This window comes from Lepidothrix coronata, unplaced genomic scaffold, assembly GCF_001604755.1.
Source record: "Lepidothrix coronata isolate B3197 unplaced genomic scaffold, Lepidothrix_coronata-1.0 Scaffold60, whole genome shotgun sequence".
NCBI classification, from domain to species: domain Eukaryota; kingdom Metazoa; phylum Chordata; class Aves; order Passeriformes; family Pipridae; genus Lepidothrix; species Lepidothrix coronata.
In genome coordinates this window covers 263,795-285,157 of record NW_016690240.1, presented here as the reverse complement: position 1 = coordinate 285,157, position 21,363 = coordinate 263,795, and positions in this window count along the sequence as shown.

Below are 21,363 nucleotides of genomic sequence, written 5' to 3'. Positions count from 1 at the left end.
ATCTTCTCCAAACTCAAGACCTGAGTTTGTGATCATTAGACAACAATAGAAAGATTTTTGCTTTCCACAGTGTGCTTTTCTTCAGCCTTTGGGTTTGGCATCAGAGATACCAATATATAATTTTCCATTAGCATCATGGTTATTGACTCAAAATAATTTACAGTGTTCAAGGGTGGACAAAGATTGTCCAGGTAATGTCTTGATGCAGATGATCGTCTTTACATTCTACCTTTAAGGAAAGGTTATTCTTGATACTCCCTACAAACTAACAAATGATCTACAGACTGTCTTCAGTAAGAAAACATCTGTGTCTCCATAAGCAGAAAATACACTACCTGAAGTTAATGTATTGCGTAAGTGTAAAATCTGCTCTCATTAACTATGGTGATAAAGGAGTTTATCAAGATCTAGACAAATTAAGACAAAAATGTTGCAACCAGAAGTTTCATTTTTTTGCTTTCTATGGCCATAAGGGATCAAGCAAAGAGAACCATTATTCTACCCTCATCTAATGGATGCAAGTAAATATTTTCTGAATCAAGTTTTTTAATAAGAGAGAGAAAATGAGAAAAGCCAATAAGCCTACATGTGACAGAAGAACTGTGAGTAAAACAGAACTCTGCTCATAAGTACACAAAAAGGAAAGAGAGATAGATGAATAGTTCAAAGTATTTCTAAAGATTCTTACAACACATTTTTATAAGGCAAACACTGTTGTCTTTTCATCTGGGTCTCAGAACTGTTGGTTGTAACTTCAGCGTCCTCTGTAACTAATTTTTGTGATTCAGTTTTCTATCTATGAAACAGGGATACCACAAGTCACCTGGGGATAAAAAGCTACTTTGTTTGTAAAGCATTCTGAGGTCATTGTTGAGAAGTCCTATGGAAGAGCAATGCACTGCTCATTAATAAAGTCTTTCTTACTTAATTTTTTAAAGGTGTTCCATATTTTCTTGTGCTGCCCCAGCGTTTTGCAGCATGAGCACGTATGTAATTATTAAATATACATAAATGGAGTGAATTTCAAGTACCAGGAGTGGGCACACACTCCACTTATTCAGAATTTCATAAGGGGTGTTAATATGCAGAGTTGGTGTGTGCACTTGGCAGCTGCACTGACATGATAGAGTGTCAGCTTCTTTGTTAATGATCCACATAGGAAAGTATCCCACATAGGCCTTGACAATTGACATACCATTACAGTCTATTGCGCCAATAATCCATGCATTCAAGTGCTCCCCACTCTTCCAGGCAAGTCTGACACAATAGTCTATAATAGCTCTGTGCAGCATGTGAACAGGAGGCCTTGATATTAGACTATGATAACTCTGAAAGAGACAATACTGTCTAGTGTGTAAATGATCCATTTATTATAAGTATACTGATCCTCAAGGATCTTTGGATCTGATACAGTTTCAAGGAGAGTCTTCTTTTCCAAAAAAAGTAACATAGGTTATTTGGATTTTAAAACAAAAGCTCTTCTTCTTGAAAAATTACATCAGAAATGTAGGCTGACATTCCTAACATCTGTGCAGGGAACTGGAGCTGGAAAATGGTATGAAGTCCTGTTCCATCTTGATGATATTGAAATAGAACCTTCTTCCTCAGTGACAGCTCTCTGTAGATTGAATCACACAAGCTGGCTGGTGTGCAAAAATAACCTGTGACTCTTTTAGCGCTCCACAGTCAATGAGCCAAATCTATTTCTACATGACCATCAATGCTGTGACCACAACAGAGGAGGCGCAATGGGGTTAGTTAATATTGCTACCAAGGGTAGTTTAGCAAGTCCACACAACACGGCACTTTTCCTGCCAGAGAGGTGGGTGAATATTCACAGACAAAGTACTTGATGAGCTCCCCACTGTTCCAGCTAGAAAGTTTGTGGCATCCAAATTAGCTAATATTTAAAATAGCTTTTGTTGACAGTATATTGCAGTGCTTGCAGTGGGTCACACACTAAACATTCAGTGATATGACAAGGCTCTCTTACCTCTGCCAGCTCTAAACCAACAGGTTACTAAATTCTGGATGTTCTTTTTCCTAGAAACAAAAATTAACACTCAAAAGAGCAAAAAAGAACTGATATACTGTTATTGTCTTTGTTAGGGCAAAGACAGTACTATCCACAGACAAATACACCAAGTGATAACACTTGGCAGCAGCTGTAGGTCAAGCTAAAAATTCACCACTTGGTTTCTATCATATTATAACAAGAAGCCAATTTACTGTTTTTGCTGGATAGTCAACATAACTGTCAGGCTGGTTTAATTACAGTGTTATTTAAGCAACTATTACATGCACACGTTGGCTTAAAAGCATCAGCCCTTGATTTTATTTAGTGTTTATCTGTATGTTCATGTGTGTGTGTTTAGCAGTAAGGTGGTCCTTTAACACAAAATCCAGTATCTAAACATGGACTGTTGGACAACTACCAGAATTCATACTAGGTAAGAGCAAGCCCTTTGCCTGCAGCCTTTAGTGCCCTTCCTTTCTGTCATTCATCCCAGTAGGATTGCAGTTATTTTACTTGCTCACCTACTGCTTTCATAAATTTTCAGTTGGCTGACAGGCTGCTTTTTGGTGGGGCTTTTTAGTTATTTTTTTCAGAAGAAATGTGTTGGATGGTCATTTAGGCATGCCCTCTATGTTCTGGATATCTAGGAAGTAGAGAAAAGCAACTTTTAAAAACCATTTTTCTCTTTCTCTTACCCTGTTTTATTTAAGATTGGCTCTTTGCCTACATGTTCTCTGAAGGAGATCCCTGTAACCCAGCCTATACAGACAGGAAGGAGGTCAGGAGGTTTCTCTCTCCATTAATCCTTCAAACATTGCCTTTACTACTTCCCAGTGACTGAAAGAAAGGTTCTTTATTGTCAGTTGGTGTTAGCAGCTTTCCTGCAATGGAAAGAAATGCTGCTATAGGACCTACGTCTAACCCTTGGAAGTTCAGTGCATATGTCTCTCTGTATTAAAAAAAAACAACTGAGAGAAACTGGTTTTGGTGTCATTTAAACATATGCAAAGTGGATGTTATATGGTACCACTCTGACTTGTACATGAAAATGGCAATACCTATTATCTACTCAAACTGACTACCTTATTATTGTAGCATTCATATGATCATTGTTCAGCAGTCTTTGGAAACAAAGACTATTTTTAGTTAGGGACTTTTGACACTACTTTAATATGCCAGGGCCAGTCTGTATGTTATTCTGGCATTTGCTGTAACAAAACTGTAGTTCTAATCATTCTTGGTAGGATTCAACTCATCTGACTACAACTCTTGAAAGTTCGGTATCTAGTCCAAGCTAATATTCTAGTCTTCTTTTACAGTCAGCAGAGAAGTAGGCATTTCCAAGAGATGTTTGATACTATTCTAAAATAGATATATGACAGAATTAATTGAAAATGCTGGGGTTTTGCATAGTTATATTTAGGGGACAGGAATTCTGTTTATTTTTTTATGATCCATACATAACATGCTGGGACCTCAAGGTCCCAGCTGGGAGTGAGTTGTACTGCATGCTGCATAGATTTAAGTGGATATATGAGTCATGTCATTATGATTTTCAATAGACTTTGGGGGTTTCATACCATCTAATTTTAGGCACATAACATGAGCATTTAAGTGCTTAGAAGATCTAACTCATTGGAGGAACTTGTCCCCCTCTGTTTATGGTGTAGGGAGTCTCTTACTCTCTTGAAATAGGTGTCTGCGATTAAGTAGTGTGAATTAATCTTTTTTTCCCCTTTAGTAGCTACTCTGTAGAAGACATCTTGGAATTTGCTGTTTATTTGTCTTTGGGATTGTTTCTTAGTTTTTGACATTTTTTTCACTTGAATAGTGCAAGTGGCTTTATATCTTGTTCAGGAAAAACAAGTTGACATTAGTTGACTCCTGCAGTATTTGGATAAACGTGAATTGCCATCAGAATAGATTTAATTACTGTTTGTACTGAATTGTTTTGCTGTATCAGGGCTACCAAGTGTCTCAGCTTTACATCCCAACGCTATCCCAAGGAGATCAGCAGCACCACAGTCAGTCTCTGAAGGAGAAAGGAGAGCTCATTTAGAGTGCAGAAAATTGATATCTAAAAGATGACAAAATCAGTGAAAAATAAATAACCTCTGTCTTGCTTTGATTTTTTTCCTCTTTAAATATATTATTTCATGCAAATAATGACATTAATGCTATGCTTAAGGTTGAGTTTATAATTGCAGAAAGTCAGAAATTTCAGGTTTAATGTTTCTGTCATTATACAATGGAATATCGAACCCAAAGTGACAAAACTCCCTATGACTGTTGATCCTGAAATGAGGCATTATTAGCTGACTTTTTTTCTATGAGAGCCTCTAAGCTGTGTATTCAATGCTAGTAGACCAGCTTGTTATCTGTACAAAACTGTTTAGAGTGCTTCTGAGGTCAGCCTATTCTCAAAAGACCCAGCGGTTGGACCAGAATCCAACGAGTAGAATATAAACAGAGACTGATCTGGGAAGAGGTTGTGTGTGGGAGAGAAAGAAGGAGAAGAAATGGCCCTTGTGAAAGTTCAGTCAAACAGAACAGAACTGAAGATTTTTGGTGCATCCTTTTTGTTGTTTTTACTAATTTATGCTTCAATGACAGTGTAAACGTTAGTGACATGATATTATTCTGAGAAGATTATTGAATTAAGCATAACCATGAACTGACATTTTTGGAATGCACAACTTTTTGGCATGAACCTTGGGAAATTAAAATAAAATACAACACATATTGATGTTAAGATGCTTTACTCAGCTTTGAGCACAACACATGTTATTTCTTTTTCTTTTGAATTACATGGTGGCAGACTGGTAACAATGAAGTAAAGATCATTAATCTATAGTAGTAAAAACTAACCATCATAGATAAATATACAGTTACCTGTTCAGCTAAGAAACATGGGATTTTCATAGTGCTTTATATTTATATTTAACAAAGCTTCTACCATCCATGAACTGAACTGTTTCACTGCAAGCTTTACAGTCTCATGATAGGTTCAAGGCACAGCACGAGACAAAAAAACGTTCAAGGTAATTTATGGGATGGCATTGTTCATATCTGTCCCCATGATTCTCACTAGGTATGCATGATATTAGGTATGATTATTTCTAAACCAGTAAGAAGCCCTAGAAAATGGTAGAAGTAGTAATGGTTTACAGAGCCCATGGCTCTGTTACAAGTACTTGAGATAATGTTAACATGAGCTCCTCCAAATAGAAAACTAAAAATTACCTGGAAGTTGACAAGCAAGTATAATTTATTGTGAGTTACAGTTGAAGCCTACTGTTCTAGATGGAGCAGTATTCCAATTAATAATCCTCTCCAGAAAGATGTGTTACCCTTGTGAACTATGGTCCAAATTCTAGAGAAATAAATGAAAAAAAAGACAGTCTTCTCTGTTTTGTCTCCCTGGTCTTTCTGGAGTAAACCCTAAAGTATGGATAATATGAGTGACTCTAACTCCACAGGTATCTGTCACAATGAGACATCATAGTTAGATGAGAGCTAAACCTGAGCAGTTAGAATGCAGAATTGAAACTTATCCTGGTTCACATGTATCTGCATATGAGGATTTTGTTGTGTGCTGATCTCTACAGACAGTCTTAAGAACCTGTTGTTTTTCTGAAATTGCTGCCATATGTTCAGTGGTATGGTATAAAGCAAGCTGAAAATTATTAAAATTAATCTGGAATAGCTGATGACTATATGGCACATGCACACTGATTTTCTTCATCTTGCTGGTTTTGGAAATACAGTCAGGCTAAAAGGTTTCTACATAGTTGTACATAAGGGTAAAGATTTCAGTATTCAGTAAAAATTATTCCTGTAGAATAAATGGGAATTACAACTGAGATTTGCTTTGAAGCCACAGTCTGAAATACTGGTATTTGTACTTAAAATGTACTTGTTTGCTTACGTTGCATTTTGGACTTTGTCAGAGTCGATGCCAGAAGACACTCACCTGTATAAGATGTATATAAAAACTCTAACATATAGGAGATGTCAGGTAAATACTGATGAAAACAGCAGCCCTTCTTCACCACCACCACTTACTGATCTCAAGTCATCTGATATAATTTGAAATGACAACTGTGTTTTTTAGAACACTAATCCTAATTTTCTTATCCTTATGCTAGCTTTTCAAGCAGCAACTTCTATTGAGATATAAGGTGTTAAGGATGCTGCTTCATATAAAAGACAACAATTACTTGTTCATTTTATTCTGAAAATTTCTTATTTATATTTACTATTATTTACTAACTGCCCACTAATCAGAATTATATCAAAATATGTATGCACACCTGTACAAACATTCATACATGCATATATCCCTTTAAAAATATGAAGACTATAGATACATTATCTTTTTTAAAAAAAGATACAACACAACAAAACCACCAAAGAGTAGAATTAAACAGACCACATATCCAGAATAAATTGGCCTAACTGTAAATATGTTAAGGATCATATAGGATTAACTTCGAAGTAAGTTAAGTGTAGTGCAACACAAGCTGTGGATTGAATCTGGGCTAGAACATAAAGACATCCAAATGGTGGCTCACTCAGAACACACTTTCCTTAAGCGTATGAGAGGTTGGTTCCTTGACAATTGTTTACTAGCAGCTTTTAAGACACAAACAGCTGTGAGTGACAACAGTCTGTCACAAAATTTGTCTAAGTTCATGGCAGAGAGCTGCAAACTCTGACACCTACTGAAAGAGGTATCGTATTTGCAAGCAGTCAAAAGTGATTGAAAACCAGATGAATCTGTTAGAATACCTCATGCCATTGAACACTGTTGTCTATGCCAAATATGCATTCGTAATCTACAATCTGTTATCTACTAGCACTGATGCTACAAGGTAGCATTGTTGAGTTTTTTAATATGGAGCTATCTGCTCTGAAATAAAAACTCTTATTTAATAAAAAAGAAATAAACATGATTCATAAGATTCAACCAATATATACCACAGATGGAATATTTAGACTATTCTCTCCTCTGAGTTGCAACACTTTTATATAATTTCTAACAGAATATAGAAAAAATGAACAATAGGATTACACATCAGGGGAATATGCTGGAAAATCTACCGCCTTTAATTGTACAAAATTATGCTTGGGATAACCACAGCTGTAATTACTTTACATGCATAGGTACTTTGATTGCATACCATGATGGGCAACAGATTTGGTAGTACTGTTTCTGTTATTTAATTATTAGAGTTGGCCTGGAAATATTCCTCCTTGATTGTACTTAGCTTAATCAAATATGACTTGAGCATCTGAGTTGGCACAAACCCTGTAGGAACCCACTGAAATGACAAGGAAGTAAAAGCAACTCTTTTATTTCTTTACATCTTAATTTGGCAGTTTCTGGAAGGACTGAGAAACCAGGACAAGTGCCAGGAAGAGGTGAGCTTTGTGAGACCCTTTAATGGAAGTGTAAGTAATGCAGCAGTGTCTGCTCAAGGGCTTGTCTACATGTTTGGAATGTAGTGTCAGTGCAACAAGTCATACAAATTCCGAGTCTTGCTGCTGCTGTTGCCATCAAGGGTTCCTGTTAGGATGCCTTGAGAGTCCCAGGGGAGGTCACCCAGGGACAAGGCTGATGGTAGGCAGGGCTCCCAGGCACTGGGACAGCAGGCAGTAGCTCCTTTCCTCCTCCTCCAGGCCAAGTGAGCTCCCACCCAACTCCCCCCAGTTCTTCACATAACAGTGACTGAGAATGGAGATGAGGCAAACCTCCTCCAGCTCTGGTTACTCTTGATAGTCAGTGAATGTGCTGTGAGGAGGGCACGGGTGCCCCAGCTGGATGTAGCGGTTGCGTTCACAGGAACATCTGAGAGCCTGACTAGGTCACAGTGTTGCTCCTGAGTTCTGTGAGGCTGCTATGAGTCCACTGAACTCACTCTCCATGGCACTTTCCATGATATATTGTGGCAACTTTGCTCCCTTTCCTTGCCAAATCAACAATATTTTGTTTACAGTCCGTTGTGTACATACAGTACATTGTCCATTGTGCCAAACACAACCATTAGCTGTGGATTTGGGGTTTTATGGCAAGTTGCAAAAATCATACATGAATTTAACTAAAAATTAAAAAGAATATTTTTCAATGTTTAATATCAGGAAATCAAAGAGAAAGCCTTTATTTTTCACTCTCTCTTTTTTCTCTCTTCATTTTCTCTTGTGTTGATTGGCAAAAACAAATTAGTGTTTGCCCACTATTACCTAGACATTACTACTACTTGCGCAGTACCGCAATCAGGATCATCCTTATGGTCATGGACCCACTCTGACAGGTGCAAAGAATGCTATTAAACAGATAAAACCAGATACAGCAAGAGAAAACATGTTTAGTCATACAAGATCAGAATAATAAATTCTTCACAGATCAGATTCATGTTTCCATTTATAGTGTGTTACTTTACTTTCCACAAAAAGCAAGCAACATAAAGAGGGTAAAAAAAGAGCCTTACTTCTGAAAATTGTTCACTTACCGAACACATCTGCATTCTCTGAGTTACTTGAAAGATGTTTACTACATTTTATTAATATGGGTGATTGGATTAGCTGAGATAAGTTTGGGGTTTTTTTCTATTATATTTCCTGAAACTTTTTAAATAGAAAATCATTAATAATCTATAATAATAGTGTGAAGCTTCCAGGATTATGGGTATGTTTTAAAAACCTGATATATAAATATTTTCACAAATAAATCATTAGACAGTTGCCAAGAAATATCTTTTGGGGCACTACAAATGCCCTTATTTTTCATGTCACTTTTTGTTTATTAATAGCTCCTGACTGTTTGCTCAAGATACATTCCAAGACTGTATACAATTTGCTCCATGTTTAGCAGGAATAAAAATTTTGTGAGAATAAATGGTCAGTCATGAACAATTTTTGGGATGATGAGAAAAGTCTGATGAGTGTAGTCAGCAATGTTTTGAGGATGAGTGTTGACCTAATGATAATTTTCTCACTGTTTAATTATAGTGACACAAGTTAATTTAAGGTACTAAAAATTTGATTTTTTTTTTGTTGAGTTACAAGTTGGAAGTAAGTAACATATACATTTTTTATCAACATTTTAATTAATAGTATTTTTATTAAAATTTAGGGATTTAAAATATTACTATATTTTAGTGGCTTTTAGACTCAGACTAAATTAGTCAACCTCTGGCATAATTTTGCCCCGTTTACAGTCACATGACAAAGATACATTAGGTATTTAAAAAAATGTTCTTTTAGTTATGTGTCTCCTTGACTTTTAGGTGCTTTCTAGATCACTAAAAATATGAAATTGTCTCAGAGGTCTGAAGGAGTTTTATTGACCTGAGACAATACTTGCAGTTCTGTCTCTCCCTGTGATTGCGGAAGCTTTATAACGGCATCTAGATTTGCTTGCTAAAATCATTTCTAAAGTAGAAATGAGTATTCATGAGAGATTAAAATTTTGTTGGAAAAATACATCATAGAAAATTGGGGTCCCCATCTTCTAACTCTTAAAAGTTTGTTAGAGCAAGGTTTCCAGATCTTTAAGTTAATTTGTAGTAGTACTAACTGGGCTTCTTCACTGCCTTTATGCAGTTACCTGTTTCTACCTTGCTTGTAAATACCTACCTACTTGCACCACCCTCAGATCAAACTCCATTTCACTGCAGCATGAATGCTTCAAAGGCTAAATGATTAACTCTGTAGTCTTCCCATTAATTTCTCCCTCCATCCTTCACAATGCTATTTTTAGTCAAAAATATTTTACTTGTCCAAGAGTATCTTCCATGAACAGTGAGGGCTTTGCACAGCTGGGTTGATTTAGGGTACACTGCATACTCTTGGGCAGATTGCCATTGCGAAAACACTGATAGAAGATTATCCCATCATACTTTTTCAATAGAACACTGAGATAAAATATGTTTAGTCTGAATAAAAATATGCACATTATTAAGCACCACAGCAATCAGGGTTTTTTTTTATTATTCTTGTATGGCCAGCTATAAATATGGAATCTGCAGGTATCCAGTTAGAAAAAGAAATAGGTAATAAACATCCTTATCTATAGTTTTAAAAGGCCTTTGAAGATTCATTTGTGTTTCTGCTTCTGTCACTGACATATGCTTTCTTTACTCAGACCCCAATTATTTCATATATCCAGATCCTTCACAGAGTTTAATGATTTTTTTACAACTATCTTAAATGCAGAACTGCAGTTTCAACCCTCAGTTTCAATGGATTTTTTTAGATGACAGACTGAAGAAGCAAGACTAGGCATAAGGAAAAGGCCTGTCAGGTAAACATTTTCTTTCAAAGTATTGGTTTCTGATGTTTGTTTTTAAATTATTGCATTTTATTTTAAAAGTATCTATACTCTCATTAGAGTATTTACTGCTAATATTACTATCAGTCATTATGTGCTGAGGTAGTTTCCATACTACCCAATCGAAGTGATCTTATGACTGTATCACATTCAGTATATACCTACATGAAGGTGATTGCACTATAATTTGTGGTGAGAAGCCTGATTCAGCTGAGATAAGTTTAAAGTATATTATACAGTTTGTCAGATGACTTTGAATAACTTGAAAATCCCTTTTTATATACCTGATGTTAGTATGTAGGCTCTCTACATGAGGAGGGTGTGTCTTGTATTGTCAGAAGATATTTCAGTTTAAATTATCAAAGCTAATATTCAAATAGATCATAATATTAACCCCAATTGACTATTTCTTCTATTTGTGGTAAAGAGACAGATGGTAGCCTTCCCTTCTTTGTTAGTACAAGCCTAGATAGTCTAGATAACTAACGAATTTCTGAGCACAGAACGGTGGGTCAAGGCTGAATATAAACCACAAGTTACATCATCTGTATTTGGATAGTTTAAAGTCCCTTCCCAGTGCTTCCCTTTCAATTTTCATAATTTTAAAACTGTAAGATATAGAAAGAGAAACTATTATTTTGATGAAAAACAAAACAAGAACAAAAATCCCAAAAATTAACCAATCAACCAACCAAAAAAAACCCAACAAAAACACCCAAACCTGAAAAAAGCAAAACAATTAACTTCTTTCTTGAATGTCTAAATGTTTACATTTGTGACTCTTGAGTAATGGGAAAGTATAGCTTTTATTTGTCACATGACAAATCAGATAAATACAATAGAATTCTGTGAAACTTGTGGTGTAACACTCTCTCTGTACAATGATTATCTTTTCTGGTTTAATAAACTTGTCACTTGCACAGCAGTTTATAAAATGTTTAAGCTAATGTTACAGAATAACAAACTCAAATAATGATACTACAGATACATAATGCAAAGTGTACTTTAGTATGAATAAATTATGGGAGTCCCAGGGAGCACCAAATGAAGTTATTGTTAGAAGAAAAGGGTCTGAATATTTCCGAACAAGAATATGTTCTCCTAGTTGCTCCAGGGTGAAGTAACCAGGTAAAAATGCTCTGTTATATCCGTAGCACTAGAGGCCTCTAAAATACAGACTCATATTTCTCAACCCTTCCTTTGGATGAAAATTGCAAGCAGAAAGAAAATGCTACCCAGCAAGACTCATGTTTCAGGGTTGTGTCTTGATGTGTTTCCTAACTCCAAGGACATGAATCACACTGCCCCATCCTGCTTTACAGACAGAGCTATGCAGACTGCAGGGCTTGAAGCAAGTTAAACCATCTAGCTTCAGTTTTTGGTCTATGTTACAAAATACAGTTTAAACTTGTAAAGTGATTTTCCTTTACTCCACTTAACCTAGATTCTGGCCAAGGGAAATCTCGCTGTCAGATCCTTGCCAGGATGAACACCTTGGAAATATAAATAACATGCTGTGGTTTAAACTTCTGAGCCTACTTAGATCTTTCTTCTTTGTTCACTTGCCCACTTGTGTACTGCACATTATACCTTGAACTGCTATCTGTTTGATCTGTGTCTCATATTATATTAAATTTACTGCCAAGCCTTTAGTAAAAAGGGCAACATAGGCCTGCTCTGGCCCAGGAGCAGAAGTATCTCTGTGTCCCAACTCTTTCCCTTACTCTGTTGTTGCTGCTGAAGCAAAATAATATGCTAATGATTTTGTGCCCAATGGGTAGCACAATTTAGGTGCTGAGGAGAAAGCTCGTTTTGTTGTGTTTTGATTTTTGGTTTGTTTTTGTTTTTTTTTACTTTCCTAACAGCTTATTCTCTTATCTCTTGGGAAGTATAAGTCGAAGTGGTAACCTGAGTTATTTGAATTAACAGATCAAATAGACCTTGTGGCACTGAGAATGAATCTATCAATTGGCAGAGACTGAGACAGCATATCAGTCTGTGCTCGCCATATTATTTTCTGAAAGATCAGTACCAACCTCTACCAGAGACAAGACAGGAAAGTTTAGGTAGAAGCTTGTTTTTACCTATTATGGTCATTCAAAGTGGTTGTAGTGAGCTGTTTCGGTCTCTTCTCTAAAGTCACAAGTGATAGGATGAGAGGAAATGCCCTCAAGTTTTGCCAGTAGAGGTTTAGACTGAATATCAGGAAAGATTTTTCACCAAAAGAGTTGCCAAGCATTAGAACAGACTGCTCAGGGAAGTGGTTGAGTCACCATTTCTGGAGGTATTTAGGATGTGTGTAGATGTGGCACCTGGGGACATGGGTTAATGGTGCACTTGTGAGTCCTGTGTTATCAATTGGAATTGATGATTTTAGAGGAGTTTTTCAACATAAATGATTCTGCGAGTCTATGATTCTAGTGTTGTTTTGTAACAAGCCAGAGAAATAATTAAGGAGGAATATGATATCTCAATGGTTCTTTGTGCCTGGATGTCACTGCTTCTTCATTGCTTTTCGTTTGCTTTTCTTTCTTTTAAAATTTTTACTTGTACCACTTGCAAGACCTCCTTGAAAACTTGTTTTAGTTTATATTTTGCCTGGCATATTGAAATGCCAGTCCAAGGGCCTGTTCCCCCCAGTTTCAAGTGTGTAAACAAACTCGGTAAACTCTTTCATGACTAAACACCACTGAATTGAGAAGTTGGAAACGAAAAAAGCATGAGGAAAATTGTTTAGCTCCTTGGGATGCAAAGGGTCCAACACTAATCATTGTCCAGTTAGTTTACACACGTTTCTTGCTACGTTGTTATTACTTCTGTCCTTTTTTAATGAAGCAAACATTAAAGTAATATTATTTCAGTTGAGGGTTGGTATCTATAGCTTATACCTTGTGATGTTAATTAAAAACATAATTTTTATGTACTTATCACAAAGGAAATATCATTTCATTAAAATCCAATTAGATTCAGACAATATCTGTAAAGACTACTGAATAACTGCTGTTTGAACATAGTCTGCTTTGTTCTATTTTCATCACCCGAATAAAAGCAACCACAACAAACAAACCAAAGGATTTCTTTTATTAATCTCTGAGGTTACAGATCCACTCACATTTAGAACTGTGTTTTATGTGAAAAACATACCAAAGATTTGATGTTTCACAGGCTGCTGCATGAGTGACCTTATTTTAGAAAATTTTTATTTTCTTTCCCATCTTTATATAATAAAATGTATTTATTTTTTGGAATGGATGCCTTTGTATAAACAATTTGTCTCTGATAAAGTAATTCAATGTTTTCCCTAATATTACCAGAATGCTGCATAGTTTAATGGATTACTGCCTGCAAGGTAGTGAGGACTCAGAATAACACAGGGTAAGTGAAATACAGAACAAGAATTGTTCCTCCATTTTGTCTTGCTATAATTAGCCATTTTGCCGCATAGGCCATTATCTTGCCATTGATTTACTCACTGAATTTCCTTGAATATCAGTGAGTTTTTTCTATTAACTGAATCAGAAAACATTTTAATGCAGGATGCTTTTTCTGTATGGCTACCATTTTATGGCATATTTTTGGCTTTCAGTCATGTGAGATCAATAGTGGAGTCATTCTGCCGTACCTTTTTGCAATGGATGAAAACAAAAGGAAAGAGAGAAATGTGCTGATGGCCATTGAAATTGGGATTTTACTAACTGTAGTTTTGTGAGTTGGCCCTAGGCTGGAAAAATTTTGATCCCAGCTGTAGCCTCTGCATTGGATTTTTTTTACTTGTTTGTTTAGCAGTTCCTTTTTTTTTCTATTACCAAAAAAACCCCCAAACCAAATCATCCTACAGGTAGGCAAGCAGCTAGTGATGAAGTCTAAGCTGTCTGCGTCAGAAAAGTATTTTTTTTCTTTCAGCAGTTAAGAAAGAGTGCCACAAAAAATAAGGTGCCTACACAGGAATAGCAGTTCCAGTGTTTCCTATCAGGAGTATCTGTAATCACTGAAGCAGGAATGCTGATTCAAGAGGTTTGTAAGGAAAGACACTGATCTTGATAAGAGCTAAAAGAAAATGGTTTTGTTTGTGCTAAATAACTGAAATTACAACAAAATAAAGGTTTGAAGAAAATCTACAGAAAGATCAATGCTTGTGTCATAGTATTTTGCAGACAACCAATAAAATATTTGAAGTTTACCTTATCTGTACCAAAAAAAATAATAATTCAGTAATTTTATTTGAAAGTAGATTGTATTTTCATGATCCAAGTCATTGGGAAAGAAGAAAAAAATGCTGCTCATCTGCTATAGCAGAACTATGTAATGAAATGGGATTTCCTGGTTTTGGAGGCACTGGTGGAAATGAGTGGCCCGATGGGAATGACATAAGAATATCAAAATGAGAAAAGACTAAAAGGGAGGCCCATGTATGTTGAGATTGGAGAGAGGTGCAGGATAGGATTAAATACATTTCTTAGTAAAATAAAGTGTTTATGAAACCAAATGAGAATTTATGAGACCAAACTTCTGCATGACTAATATAGAAAATAAGATGATAATGAAAAAAGATATGTTTTATTGGTAAAGCAAATCAACATAAAATTCTATCAAAAGATATTTTAACTGTGCATATATTTATTTTGATCTCGACTGAGCAAGAACACTCCATGATAAAAATAGAATCCTCCTTTTTCTTATAGTGTGCCTTACAATTTCTGAACTTAGAATTCTTTCCCTCTTTCTTATAGTATGCAGGTATTTTGATTCTGACCTCAGTTTCTAACTCCTAAAAAGAACTTTGAAATAATTCAGCTTTAGACCTCAATTTAAAATCTGATGCTTAATTCAGGCTCTAGAATTAAGTTCATAATAGCAAAAGATCCATGGACAAAATCAAGAACAAAATGGGATGCAGCTCTGGCAGAGTCTGCTTGGTTTTGTTTTGGCATCATGTGCAGAGACAACTTCAACGATGAGTATGACAGATAGTGTTTTGTTGAAAAGAAGAGCAATAGAGAAATAACTTCTCTAACTTCCCACCCAGATTGGGGCAGGGGCCAGCCCCATGCCTGATTCTGCCATCATGCAAGAAGGCTAGTTAGGGCAAAAAACAACGCACACTGTACTGCATATTATTATTGTAAATCTTCATTCCTGGAAGTCACCACAGAATTGGAAAGCTGCTGCACAATTACTAAATAAATAAAGTCTAATAGATGGGCTTCACCAATTATTTCTGGCAAGAAAAGCTATATGAAGCTCAATGTATTCTCTGCTTTCATTTACAGAATTGCAGCTTTTGTTTCCCTTGTAAAACTACATATTTTGCCAAAAGTCAAGTTGCAATGGATATTTAATAGGAGCCTGACCTGCTAGAAATGGTTATTATGTATTGTCAAGGCAGAAATAAACCCTGGCAATACCAGCATAGAGCCTGATTCAGCTGTCCTGATAATCCAACTAGTCTTTTTCATTTTTACATCAGTGGGTATTTTTGCTTCACAAAACCCCTCAGAATACAATCAAATATTATAATGCAGACCCCATTACAAAACAGTAGCATTCACACTGGCTTCTCTGAGCAGTAGGCAATTTTTCCATTAGCAAATTAAACTTGAGCTGTGTGAAACTTGTATTGTTCACGTATTTGTGTGAGAGAAGTGATAATTTCATTACTACTGTATTCAAAATTTGATTCAAGGTGGAATGACATTTTCCTTTCTTCAGAACTGTCATATTTTATGGGGTATGACTCAAAGCAGAAATGATTGTGTTCTTTCTGTCATCTTGTTAAATCTTAGGGTTTCTAGGGTATTTGAAGATTTTGCAAAGAAAAGGTATTTTTCTCATAGGTCACACTGTGAATGGAAAGACAATGAGAGAAACTACATATTTTGGAAAGATCCCTTTTAACAGTACAGCTGATTGTGTTAGTTCACTGGAGCTACAAACTTAACACTTTTAAAAAGGGCAATTTTTCTGTTGCTGTGTTTTTCTTACACCAGCCCCAAACAATTGTCCATTAAGTTTATTTTCTCCATATATAGAAGGAATAAGACATGGCTTGAAGGTCACAGTCACAAGAACCCAAAATCATCAGAGTGGTACACTTCAGGAGCCAGCTACACAGAGATGAATCAGCAGACCTAGCCAGTTTATCTTTACCTCCTCTCTTCAAAGCTGACAGCTAATCTGCATTTTACTATTGAGTTGAAATATAATCTGACCAGAATATTTAAGAGAAACTGAAAAACCTGAAAGAAATTCAGTTTGAGTCCTCCTGAGGCTGGAAAGCTTAATAAGCTATTCTAGTGAATGCGTTTCTGCATTTTAAACTTTTGGTTACGTGGTCAGTTGGCTGGTTATACTTCACTCTGCCTCATGACATCTTAGATACAAAAGTGGAACATGCTGTAGGAAAATCTCTGAGCAGATGTAGAAATTACTGGAAATACTTCTTGAACCCTATTCCTGTGAGTGTTTATCAATTTTAAGTGGCCACTGATATAAAGCCTCCATAATTTTGATAACTATCTTGAACTTTTGAAATAAGTTCCTCACTAGGGGGAAGCTAAGAGACTACAGTCCATGAAGTAAAAAATACTAAAGTTAAAATAAAATCTTAACAAAAAAAAGTATCAATTTTTTTCTTTCATTTCAGATCTGCTACATAACCATGTTTTGGGGTGATTATTTTGTATTTGGTGGTGGTGGTATTGGTGGTTAACTGTTGGTTATGGGTGTTGGATTTTTTTTTTCTGGTGGCTTGCACAGGAAAAATTCCTTAGTAAAAGTATCATGGCAAAAAACATGACCACAAACATGTCAGAGCATACAAGTGAGTCTAACATTGTGCAGCTTTAAAGTCTATTATGTAAAATTATTTATTTAATTTTCTTACTTTCCTTTTTCTTTTTTTTTTTGAAGAAAAAGTAGACAGCCTTCAAGGAAAGTAGAGGTAATTTGAAAAGCTGACAGATGGTGAAACATCGTGTCAGCAAATATGAAGAATTGATGATGTGGAGAATGCTATAGTTGCTGTGACTAAACGCGGGATACTGCATCATAGACAATAAAACAGTTTAACAATATTGATGGCCAAGAAGGCTGAGAACACTGAGTTACATCTGAGGAAAAGTGGTGTTCCAGAAGGTGGTAGACAGACTTTGAAAAGATGTTCTCCTTCAAGGGATATTTGCCAGGATGTGTTCCCTGTAAGTCTATAAAGGATCTCACAAAAGCAAGAACTTGTAATTTCTAGGATTTAGAAGTGAATTCAAGTGTCTATTTAGATTATTTCCCTGGCTCTCCAATGAACATCAGAGAACTGCAAGTTTGAAAGATGAGTATTTCATAGTGGGTGGTGTCAGAACATTTATAATCTTCCCAAGAGTTTCCTGGAACTCCAAACACAGCTACACCCTCTACCATGATCCATCCTCCCTTGTCCCAGTTATAAAGGAACAGCAAAGTCCTACAGAGCTTTAAGGTCTTTCTGAACTCTTGCCGGTGGCTTATACTCAGAAACCAGAAACTATTTAAATAACATGATTAAGACTATCATATTATTTTTAGGTCAAACTCTTCCCTTCATATGATGCTGGTGATGCCTCCCTACCATGAGTGATGATTGCAGTATTTCCACCCTCAGCTGTTTGAGAACCATGAGAAACCTTACATCATATAATTACATCACAAATTGTAAAATTTTTCTGTTAATAGGGTTCTTCATTTTTTCACAAATTGTGCAAAGAACCTTACAGATTGTAAGATTTTTCTATTAAGTAGAATTATTTTTGTGTTTCTCATCTGGGTTTCTTAGAGCCCTGTATATTCTGTGGGGTTTTGTTTTGTTTTCCTTTGGTTTTGTGTGGTTTTTTTCTTCTTTTGTCACACTTCTCAAGCATTAAAGCTTTGATTTTCTGTATTTTATTATTTTTAATGAAAGCAGAGATTCTAATGTTACCAAATGAGTACTGGTGCTACAGCTTTAAATATCATGAGACTCATGATAAAATCACTGGAGTTGGCAACACTGCTTGAATTTGGCACAAGATCCTAAAGCTTTAAAGGAAAAAGTGTGACTCATCAAACTTGCCTGGAGAGTTAAGGGAGCTGGGGGCAAGGGCTAATGGGGGTATCCTTCCATTTCAGTACTTCAGAGAAAAATCTACAAGATATAGTCCACTAACTGTGCCAAGAAAATAAACTACTTGCTATACAGAGAATAACAATTTCTATTTATGTAATGAAATGAGGGGGAATGCAGAATGTCAGAATATAAAAAAAAATCAAAAAAACAGGTATAAACATTGTCAATTATCCAGAAATATTTTAGGAAAGAGATGGTATTTCATAGGCTGGAAAAGTACCTCACTTGTATGTGTTATAAAATGTAAAATTTTAAATACTCTTTACACGTTTGAAATATTCTTCTCTAATGATCCTTCTTTTCCAGATGAAGTGAAATACAGAATTTGATCTTAAGTGTTCTCAGAGGAATTGTATATATATTTGTCATAATTTTGATATGCCACCAGAAGCTAGCCTTAACTTACTGAATAATACATGACAAAGCATTAGATTAAATACATTTACATGTGTTAAGTCATAAAAATCAAGTCGGTTACTTGTTGCTTTACCTTTCTGTAGGTGTTGGGGTCCTTTGTTAATATGCAAGACTACCTTCCTAAGCTAAACAAGCCCTAACATACAAGATAAAACTAGACAGAGACCTTTCATCAAAGTCGGGTTTTTTTCATTCTCAGTTCTTGAATTCCTGAAATGAGGTTTTTTGCAAGAAAAAATATTTTTATCAACATTTCTACCGGGAAATCTTTTTCCATGCCCAGAATATACATTTTTGTGGAAAAAGATCATATTCAGGTCTTTGTAACAGCCTTCTGGATAAGCCATGCAAAAGGAAAACATCGCATGTGCTTTTACCTGCCTAAGATAGATCAAGTTATCTCATTTCTGATTTTCCTTCATTGTTAGACATAGACGCACACTGTCTAACGCAAAGCTACAGTGATTTAAGGCTTTATGTCTCCCAGAGGTGTCACTGCCTTTCTTCTAGAAATTACCACCTCCATGGCTTTGGTGTCTGCGTGCATTCCTCATCCTCTCTGGAAGCAGATTTGGTAAGAGTTTGTACCCCCAACTCTGTTACTGACCTACTGATATTTGTGTAATGGATTTCTGACTTGGATTTTTTTTGTTGGTTGGTTGGTAGTTTGCTAATTTTGTTGGGTTTGTGGTTTTTTTGGTTGGTTCGTTGGTTTTGTTTTGTTTAATTCTGCTGCTGGGCTTTGGATTTCATTTGGAAGATACTTCAAATGATTAAATTTGATCCCATACTGAGCAGGAAAACCAGCACTCCAAGAGGACCCATACTTGGTGGCTCCCTAGCTTTTGTAGTTTTCAGGGTTCTCTGTATTTAGAATGTCTCTCCTTTTTCAAAACACTTGAAGAACACAGAAATGTATGTATCAATATCTAAACCAGTAAAGATTAGTGAAAAAGGTATATAGTGGGGCTTGTAGGATCTTGCATAGTTTAGTTTGCTAATCAGCACCAAGATGTACTATAGAAGTGTTACTATGGATCTGCAAATAAAGATGTTGACTGGACCCCTATCTCAGAGCACTCACCAAAGACTTGTAAGGATCTCCAGGACAGCTACCTGACATAGGCCACCTGACAGTTGCAATTTACTGCCTGTCCAGCCTCAGGCAGTCCCTTTGTTGGGTTTTTACCATCCCACCCTCTTGTAGAAACATGGCATGTCCCCTGCATGGGCAGTAAGAAATTTCTGGATGGATAGCTACTGAGAATCATTGATAAAAAACTACTTGCCACTAACGTCCTGTTTCTTTGTGTGCCATGTACTTATTCCACGCTGTGGAATAATGACCTGCAAAATATCAAGTTAAATAACAGCATCTCTTAGTTGGCATTGCACAGAGCAACATTTGAACCTGGAAGAAATAAACTCCTTTTTGAATAGTTAATTTAAAAATACTCAATCAAAGTAGTATTCATAAAGTTTATAAGTCATTTTCTTACAGGCTGGTAAGTTATGTACGTGAATTTCAGTCCAGTGTGAATTTTGACTTCAGTTTTCAAGTCCAGAAAAGTCTCTCATCCAATAGAAGTGCTGATAGTCTTCTTATCACAGACAATGTAGAAGGTGCCACCGTAATAATCCATGCTCCTATAGTCATAGTCAACTTTTTTATACCCTATAGAAGTGGTAAATAATATTGGGACAAAATGAGTTAGGATACTTAGGATTCACTGTAGCAAAGAGAATCAGAACAACAAAAGCACTCTCAGTGATGAAATTGGAAATGTTTTTTTTTTTAATTAACACTTCTAATTAGAATTTAACATCTCACTAGCTTCGTATGGGATTTTTCGCTTCCTTAACCTCACGGAAACCTATCTATTGGCTCTAAATAGGCAGTCACTTACCATGCACCACTTGAGGATTTCAATTAATCCCAAATCCTCTAACTCTGGTGTGTGAACTTGCATTTTTCTCTGCATGCCATTCCTTCAGTTTCAATCTTTTTACTAAGAACCTTCTCAACGGGTTTTTTTTCTTCAATTCTTTGCCTCTCTATTTACCTTTCTATTTAAAAACTGTAGTATTTTGTTTTGAAAGTGATGGGACAATGCAATATGTATGTCAGCAGTGGTCAGGACTGCTTAACATAGCTCTGGGGAGATAAACAGCTAGAGAACCTGTGCAGAAGCCAGAACTAACTAGCCTCTGTCAACTTTGAAATGGAAAAAAAGGTAGGTGTCTTGAAGATGCTTAGTTAAGTTAATAAAAAGGCACTTGTTTCAAAGAAGAAGAACATATATTTTTAATTTCATTTGTCCTTACATGATGTTTGAGCATTTTTCTACAGCCATCTTTGGCTCTGCTGAAATTTAATCCTCAACCACTATCTGGGTTTTGGATTATTCATGTATAATTTTAGTCTACTTGAACTCTCACTGTGAAAAAGTCTACTTTCTATCA